Below are 9442 nucleotides of genomic sequence, written 5' to 3' on the forward strand. Positions count from 1 at the left end.
GTACCCCTGACCCAGCTGACCCGTGGGTCTTGAAATTCACAATTCAGAATGGATGGCCATTGTTGCTCATCATATCTGTATAGATAGTTCATTTGCTTAATATGTAGGAACATAGAAGAAAACTTTCATTTAATGTATTTTCACTATATAATTAATCGAGCCCCGCCCTAACACCAGAACCCCTTACCCTGGGGCCATAAAATTCACAATTTAGCAAGACACATTCTTGCTCATCATAACTGTATACCAAGTTAATTTGTTTAATACCCAGTAAAAGAAAAGAAGTTTTTCTGAGAACTTCTGCATTTTCTCAATAAAATCAATAGAGCCTTGCCCTTACACCAGAACCCCTGACCCTGGAAACATTAAAATCACAAAATTGAAAGAAGCATTCTTCCTTATCATAGCAATATACTTAGTTAGTTTATTTAATACCCAGGAGCAGAGAAGAAAATTTTCAAAGAAATAATGTATTTTCACTATATAATCATTCAGTAGAGCCCCGCCCTAACACCAGAACCACTGACCCTGGTCCATAAAATTCACAATTTTGGAAGAGGCACTCGTGCTCCTTAAAACTATAAAACATTTAGTTTATCTAATATCCATGAGCAGAGAAGAGAATTTTCAAAGAAAAAATGTATTTTCACTTTATAATCAATAGAGCGGCGCCCTAGCACTTAAACCCCGTGACTCTGGGGTCATGAATTACACAATTTTGGTGGGGATTCAATGGTCCTTACATTCATGCTAACAGTTTGACTGCTTGATGTCCAGGAGTAAAGAAGATTTTTAAAATTTGCATTAATTTTAGAGGTTTGGCCAAACCCCTCAGGCCCCAGGGGGACAGGGACCATGGAATTCACGATTTTTGTTTCCGTTTGTCCATAGATGCTTTATGCCAAATTTGGTGGAAATTAGTGGAGTGGTTTCAGAGAAGAAACTAAAAATGTTCAAATTTAACACACGAAGCACGACGGAAGATGATGGACGAAAACAGATAGCAATATGTCACCTGAGTTTACTCAGTAACCTAAAAATAGCTTTCCATGGTCTTCAAACCTACTACATTGTGCATGGATTTGTGTTGTAGGTATTTTTTGATAAAGTAAAAATTGTTCATATGTTACTTTAAACATTTACGCTATACGCACAAATCCCTCACACACTTTCAAACAATCGAGCACAACTATTCAAATACACTTATTTATTTACCTGTGACTTTATTCTCACCTTCTTGGTCGGGAAGATTTCCATCGAGAAATATTTTTACTGTGGATTGGTCTGATAGAAGTGAAAATGCATACTCATCAAGAAGCGTATTTTCGGCGTCTATAAACTGTATTTTAGTATCATTTGGAAGCGGTATTTCATGTCTACCTGTTTATTTAAAGAAAACTAAATTATACCTCATGTATACATATGATAGAAATAAAAATATATTTGTTGAATCATTTTTTTCCTTGGTGTTAATGAATTCTTGATTACCAAGATACAGGTGCCCATTTTCTAGTTTCTCATTTGCTGCATCTAGTTAATCTCTTTTAGAATTTCATCAATAGTCAAAAAATTATCTTTATAAACTAGATTAAGACAAATGCTCATTTCAGCCAAAAAGAGAAAGAATTAAAGTAGGGATATTTTGCAAATTCTAAATGATTATTAAAATAACAATTGAAAAACCTATGAAATTGAGGTTACTGACATTTTTCTTCCAATTCTTGATAAGATGACGCACACACCCATCGTCTCTGTCTTTTGGGCCCAAGTACTTGTATATCTAAAATTTACTTTTATATATAGAATATATTTTTCATGATTATTTATAAATATAAAAACCCTGTATAAACATATAATTTTAAAATATTAAATGATTTGAGACAATAATATGTAATGAGACATTAATACATTCCACAAAGTGTTACTAAAAACATCGTTGCATGTAATTACTAAACAATAAATCTCTTTTTAATAATTAATTTTTTCCATTTGTATTGATGAAGACAAATCAAAAATAGTATATATATAAGGCCTTTCATATGTGAATCATACGTAAATCACTTTATATGATTTACATATGTGCATTTATATGATCCACATATGATTGTATTTACATATAATTCTCATATGATCCACATATGATCCTCATATAAAAGGTAATGCAAATGTGGATCATATGTGGCTAAATTGCCTATTTATTCTCAAGTATGTCCGCAGGAAATCGTAGACAAATGGATACGTTGCATTTTTACTTCGAGTATTGATAAAAGGTTAATTAATATATGTCATTACAAAGAGGATGGTTGGTACTGATTACACCAAAAGATAAGTATTCTTAAGAAGAAGACATTTGCCATCCAAGATAAAGGTTAGTTGTATATCCCAAAGGGCTTACATGATTTTCTTGACACATCCCTTGTGATCAATCTTAAAGTAGCGACTCTGTCATGCGATGGGTTTATTCAAATAGAGACATTACTTTCCTTGCAGGATGATAAATAATTATAATTTGACATCTGTATAGAGCGTTCATTCTCAATATTTTAATTAAAAATATTTTTTGTAGCTTTTGTTGTTAAACAAATTATGTTAATTTTGAACAATATATTGTAACGGACAAAACTTAAAACGTATATAACTCTACATTTTCTGATAACTGATTCTAAGGTATTCAAAAAAACTACGTAGATTTGTGTTGTACTTTTGTCAACGTCGGAATTTGTCGTAACCTAAAACTTATAAATATCGCAACCCTCACACACTTTCACACAATCAATCACACGTATTCAAATACATTTATTTTTTTCTCACCTTGCTTGTCTGGGAAGTTTCCATCGATAATTATTTCAACATTGGATTGGTCTGATAGAAGTGAAAATGCATACTCATTAAGAAGCGTATTTTCGGCGTCCATAAATTGTATTTGAGTATCATTTGGAAGCGAGAATTCGGTTCTACCTGTTAAGAAAAATATCACATTTTAAGGCTTCAAAATTACTCAATCACATAATGAATTTGCTGGAATCATTTTCTTTTCTTGGGAACGATGTCTCTTTGATTTCAAAGGTACTTATACTCATTTAATACATGTAACTATCTTGAAATAAAGATGAAGGTTGTATAAAAGTATGTGCATCCAAACAAACGTTTAAAATGGCATCGATTGATCAAAAAAAAAAATACATCAACAAATAACTTTTTTCTTGATTAAAATCCAAAAGTTCATTTCGTCCAAAAAAATCTAAAGATGAATTTTCATTGAACATTTTAATATATCTCAAAATAATAAATTTAACAAAGGTCACAAACATATGTCTTCCAATTCCTGATAAGATGACGCACACACCCATCGTCTCAATCTCGTTGGTCCAAGTACTCTTATGTGTATACCTGAAAATAAATAACATGTTTTCTAAAGGATGTACTCGTTATAACAAAAGATTTGACCTAAAGAAACAGTCACATTTAAAAATCAAACTTTTCAATTTGTTTTCTGTCGTATATTTGTCTAAAGTTTTCAAATTTGCATTTTGAGCTTTAAATTTATTATTTGGACCTTGAAGGTGACCTCTTAAGTTGGTCAAATTAGCATTTTGTACGCTTATACACCAATTTTTGCATAAATTTTGGCGCCAGAGTTTTTGCAGAGCAGGTCTGCCTCTAAATTAAATGATGAAATCTTGACGTGCACTTCTGCCCTAGGGTCAAAACTCGTAAAACAAAATCCTGAAAAAAATGTGAAAATCAGTTACTGTTATACTGGCTAATATTTATGAATCATGTATTCATGGTCGTCATAGCCCAGAAGAGCAGATGCTCAATCCGACATGCAACTATTTTTAGTGTCCTTGTTCCAATCCATCAGTTAGCACACTTCTTTCAAAAGTTCTACACGTAAAAACAGCCTTTGAATATTATTTTTACAGACTTTTGCATTTTCTTTCTTATTCACTTTGTGTAAGATTTACTCGACAAAAGTTTCATAAGAGTATATACATCTTGCCATAAGTGTTCTTTGCTCCTTTTTGAATATTTTCAAAATTTCTTATTTCTATGATCTTCGATTTAGTTCAAGAATTTGTATTGTAATTTCTTGATAGACAAAGTGGGGAGTTGTCATTTCTAATCAAGAACATATGATTGCAGCATGATGCACTCAAATCCAAAACACAATTATCCACATACATGCACACCTATTTAAAGGAGACGACTTGGATTTTCTTATGTGTAAAATGCAATGGAGGAACTTTTTAATTTTATATCATATTTAGCTTACATTGACTTCATTGTACTGCCAAATTAAAGGAATATCTGCTCTCTAGTTATTTTTAAGAGACCCTCTCAAAATAAATGCATAGATACTAATTGTACAAATACCTTATAATAAATATATAATGGATGATGAGTATTGCTATACTGTACATTATATGAAACACAAAATTCTACCGTCTTGTTTCTGGAGAGGGAATCTAAAAATGTTATAATTAATGAAGAAAGAAAGTATGGTTTTATTTTTATCATGCCCTAAAATTTATTGTTTTCAGAAAGTTTCGAAACTGGCTTCAATATATAAGTCAAGTTTATTATTGATAAGAAAAGAAATCAAATCCGTACATACCCCCCTAGGAATAAGATTGCGCCACTGTTGGTGAACAAAAAATTTACGTATTTTTTTTCGATAGAAAATATGATTCTAATTAGTAATTAGAACTCTCTAATTTTGAAAAGATTACAAATAGTCATTAGTTATTGAAATTTCTTTTAATGTAGATTGTTCTAAACAGGAAAGTATAAACGTTCCACCTTCTCAGGTAGTAACGCGGTCTGCAGAACAGTCAATAAAGTCAGAAGGTGACCTGCTGAAGACAATTTAGACAACGTATATATTTGTTGTACTTTTTGTCAATGTCGGAATTTGTTGTATGAAAATTAAACATAATTATAAACATCGCGAATAAAGGAATAGATCCCTCACACACTTTCACACAATCAACCACACGTATTCAAATACACTTTTTTTCTCACCTTGCTTTTCCGGTAAGTTTCCATCGATAATTATTTCAACATTGGATTGATCTGATAGAAGTGAAAATGCATACTCATTAAGAAGCGTACTTTCGGCATCAATAAATTGTATATGAGTATCATTTGGAAGCGAGAATTCGGTTCTACCTGTTAAGAAAAATATCACATTTTAAGGCTTCAAAATTACTCAATCACATAATGAATTTGCTGGAATCATTTTCTTGTCTTGGGAACGATGTCTCTTTGATTTCAAAGGTACTTATACTCATTTAATACATGTAACTATCTTGAAATAAAGATGTAGGTTGTATAAAAGTATGTGCATCCAAACAAACGTTTAAAATGGCATCGATTGATCAAAAAAAAATACATCAACAAATAACTTTTTTCTTGATTAAAATCCAAAAGTTCATTTCGTCCAAAAAAATCTAAAGATGAATTTTCATTGAACATTTTAATATATCTCAAAATAATAAATTTAACAAAGGTCACAGACATATGTCTTCCAATTCCTGATAAGATGACGCACACACCCATCGTCTCAATCTCGTTGGTCCAAGTACTCTTATGTGTATACCTGAAAATAAATAACATGTCTTCTAAAGGATGTATTCGTTATAACAAAAGATTTGACCTAAAGGAAAAGTCTGTTTTCCGGAAAAAAGTCACATTTAAAAATTGGAGTTCTCAAGTTGTTTTCTGTCGTATATTTGTCTAAAGTTTTCAAATTTGCATTTTGAGTTTTAAATTTATTATTTGGACTTTGAAGGTAACCTCTAAAGTTGGTCAAATAACTATTTTGTCCGCTAATACACCAATGTTTGCGTACATTTTAACGGCAAAGTTTTGCAGAGCAGGTCTGCCCCTAAATTAAATGATGAAATATTGACGTGCACTTCTGCCCTAGGGTTAAAACTCGTAAAACAAAATCCTGCAAAAAATGTGAAAATCAGTTACTCTTATACTGGCTAATATTTATGAATCATGTATTCATAGTCGTCATAGCCCAGAAGGAGCAGATGCTCATGCAACTATTTTAAGTGTCCTTGTTCCAATCCATCAGTTAGCACACTTCTTTCAAAAGTTCTAAAAACAGCCTTTGAATATCATTTTTACAGACTTTTGCATTTTCTTTCTATTTAATTCCTTAAATGCATGTTTGCCGTTGATATGAAAGATATTTTGTTGATTGCAGATCATCAGTTCTCTTTACTTAATAGCAGTCGACCGGAACTATGCCTCAGTGTAATTATACTTTGTGCAAAGATGATTCCGTCCATAAATGTATGGTTAATCTACTACAGAAGACCAATTAAAGTCCCTGAAATATGAGGTAAGCTAAAATAATACCACAACTTTACTACTGCTATGATTAGCTGATTTCTACGTAACTCAAAACATGTGCACAAACTATTTCAACTCATGTAAATCACTTAAACTTGTCAATAATCACCTATTAACTACATGCAAAGCATAAATCAGTACATATCTCTGCAATGTGAAGTAATTATAACACATAAAAATTCATATCAACTCTCCTACAAATGTCAACAATAATCAGGTTCAAAAACTCTGAATAAAACTTATCTTTCAAATCTCTGGACCCTTACACTATTTTGTGCAAAATTCAACGAAAAACCCCATATCTCAAAATCTTTATTGACAGTGCCTTTGGGCAATTTTATCTGAAAGCAAATTCTATTGAATATTGGTGCCTTCTGCAACTTTTTAAGAAAATATTGGGAAATGTTCATGTTGGTGAAACAATCGCCGTCTCGTTTAAAGTCATCATTTCGTAAGTTCTATGGTCGATACAATGACCTTGTCAGCAAACACAATTTATCATTGAGTCAAATGATGACTGACGTTTTTCATGCTAATTGTTAGTCCATTATTTATACACTGAATTGACGACCGATTTTTCCATTATTTCCTTATCATTACAAGGAGCATACGGCGGATGTGACCGGTCAGCAGGGGATGCTTACTCCTCCATGGCACCTGATCCCACCTCTGATGTTTCGGAGTTCCGTGTTTGCTCTGCTTTTATTTTGTATTGTTTTATGGACTTTGAGATTGAATACTGTTCGTTATCTCCATATAATTTGGTTATTACGTCACGATTAGCATTTTTAGATGCATGTGAGAAAAATAATTTGCATGATTTTTTTTGCATGGGATTTCAATAATTCAGAAATCATGAGTTTTACTCTTTTACTTCAGTTTCCCTTTTTAAAAAAATACAAGGAAAGATTTGTATTGAAATATCACCCTTCTGTCTCACAGTTTTTATGGATTTCTTCAAACTACGACAAACACAAAGGATATATGCAAAAAAATTAATAAAAAAAAAATTGAGAGAATCTAAATTCCCTATGTATAAAATTTCAAAATTTTATAATTACAACTTTTCATACAACATTTTTATGACCCCTTCTTTAAGAACTCCGTTTTTTCATGACCCTTGACTATCGAAGACTGTATATACGCTATAAAAACTGTATATGCGCAAGGAAAACCCCTGTCGGCCCCATTAAACACACGTCTTATTCTCACCTTGTTTGTCGGGAAGATTTCCATCAAGAAACAGTTGTACATCGGACTGGTCTGATAGACGTGAAAATGAATCATCATCAAGAGTCGTAAATTTGTTGTCTATAAACTGTAATTTAGCATCATTTGGAAGCAAGAATTCCCTCCTACCTGTTTATATAAAGAAACAAATGATACTAGGGTTGTTCCGAAATTATTGAGTGATAATGAATATTTTCTTTTCATATAAACTTTTATACTGGGGTATCAACAGGACACATTATATGTTTTTAAAGAATTGTTTGAGAAAAGAATAAGTAAGATTTTGTGGAATGTTATCTGTGATAGACAGGGAAAAAGATTAAAAGTTTCTAATCGTTCAATTCACATGCCAAAAAATGGGCTATAAAGACGTTACATATATAAGAATTATGCATAATTATTATTTCACTGGAACGTGTCTAATTATCATTTAAAGAAATATATGTACGCACGATAACTGTCAATTTCCGCCTACATTTTAATACCATTTAATTCAATATTCGAATTTCGCTAAAAAATCTTTGTTTAATACAAAAAGAAACATTTTAGTGGTAATTTGATGAACTGTATTAATACCAACGCTAAAAGTAAATGATCCATAATTCCAGCTCTTGAAAAAAATGGAGGTAGACGATATTTTCCAATGAAATCGGAGTTTCAAGCTTCCCCATATTCTGAAATAGTCTTGTATATGATTAAATATTCCGTATATCTTTTCTCATGTTTTAGGCATATAAAAAAATTATAAATATATCAATAAAATATAATGTTTCAGTTGTAAATCGCTTTGAAAGTGGTGAAAAATGAGCATTTTTATCGTTTTTTGGCAATAAACATAACACCCCCCCCACCCCCGTGTCACACAAAACGCTTTGGTATAAATTTGTGAAATAACATTCCATCTTACCTGTAAAATGATTTTTGTAACACGGTGGAGATGTTTTAAAAACATTTTCCAATTTCCGTTGATTTCTATACAAGTTTTGCCAAAAGTAATCTCTCTTTGTTTTCCCAAATAAGTAATGTTTTATGAAAATCGATATGATTATCTTTAAAAAAAAATTTAAAATTCATCGAATATGTCAACTTTTGACATATGGACTTGAAGGTAGGCGGGAGAACACTACTATCGTTCGGAGTACTTAGAAAATTTAATCATTTCTTAGTTTGATGTTGATGAATTCCATGAATTTATCTATGTTCTTTATGAAGTAAAAGTAAATGTTTCAATAATTTTCGAACAGCTCTTATAGCTTTATGGCTCATGCCCGTAGGAAACAATTTCAATTAGGGGGATGGGATTTAAGCATTTTCATAAAGTAGTTGTGTTTTTTTCTATGGGATTCTATATATCGTCAAAATTATTTTGATGAACTCCCCCTCCCCCATGTGCCCCCACCTCGTTCCTACGGCCGTGAAATCACCAAGAAAGGAAAACTATTACTTGAATCATTTAATTTCCTTTGAGATGACAAATCTATGATTTAAAGGTTCAAGTACTCATTTCATTGATTTAATTTTTGACATTTACTAACATATATATTTTGCATTTAATAGCATGCATGCTTGCTTACAAAATTACATCCCAATAAATGTTAAAATTTTGACGATTGACATAAATATGTCTTTATAAATGAAATTGATTTCTTAATTGCAAAACAAAAGCTCATTTTAGCAAAAAAGAATAATGCATTAAATCATCAAACATTCTCAATATTTCTCGAAATGATGATTTTAAAAACCTATTTAACATAACTGACATTTGTCTTCCAATTCCTGATAAGATGACGCACAGATCCATCACCTTGGTCTTTCTTGTCCAAGTACTCTAATATGCTTTGCC

The 9442-nt window shown here is 31.5% G+C and overlaps 2 long non-coding RNA genes across 2 annotated transcripts; both read right to left on the reverse strand.

Annotated features, from left to right (window-relative positions):
• Positions 1 to 1239: 1239 nt before the first annotated feature.
• LOC134280943 (uncharacterized) lies at positions 1240 to 3392 on the reverse strand. Its single transcript, XR_009994997.1, has 4 exons — positions 3310 to 3392; positions 2812 to 2958; positions 1706 to 1780; positions 1240 to 1380 (listed from the first exon to the last, which is right to left on the reverse strand). It is a non-coding gene; the product is annotated as an uncharacterized LOC134280943 (long non-coding RNA).
• Positions 3393 to 5045: 1653 nt separating this feature from the next.
• On the reverse strand, positions 5046 to 9442 carry LOC134280944 (uncharacterized). Its single transcript, XR_009994998.1, has 4 exons — positions 9360 to 9442; positions 7582 to 7728; positions 5522 to 5602; positions 5046 to 5172 (listed from the first exon to the last, which is right to left on the reverse strand). It is a non-coding gene; the product is annotated as an uncharacterized LOC134280944 (long non-coding RNA).

Source organism: Saccostrea cucullata, unplaced genomic scaffold, assembly GCF_032062105.1.
Source record: "Saccostrea cucullata isolate Sc308-1 unplaced genomic scaffold, CSIRO_AGI_Scuc_v1 ctg5774, whole genome shotgun sequence".
Lineage (NCBI taxonomy): Eukaryota > Metazoa > Mollusca > Bivalvia > Ostreida > Ostreidae > Saccostrea > Saccostrea cuccullata.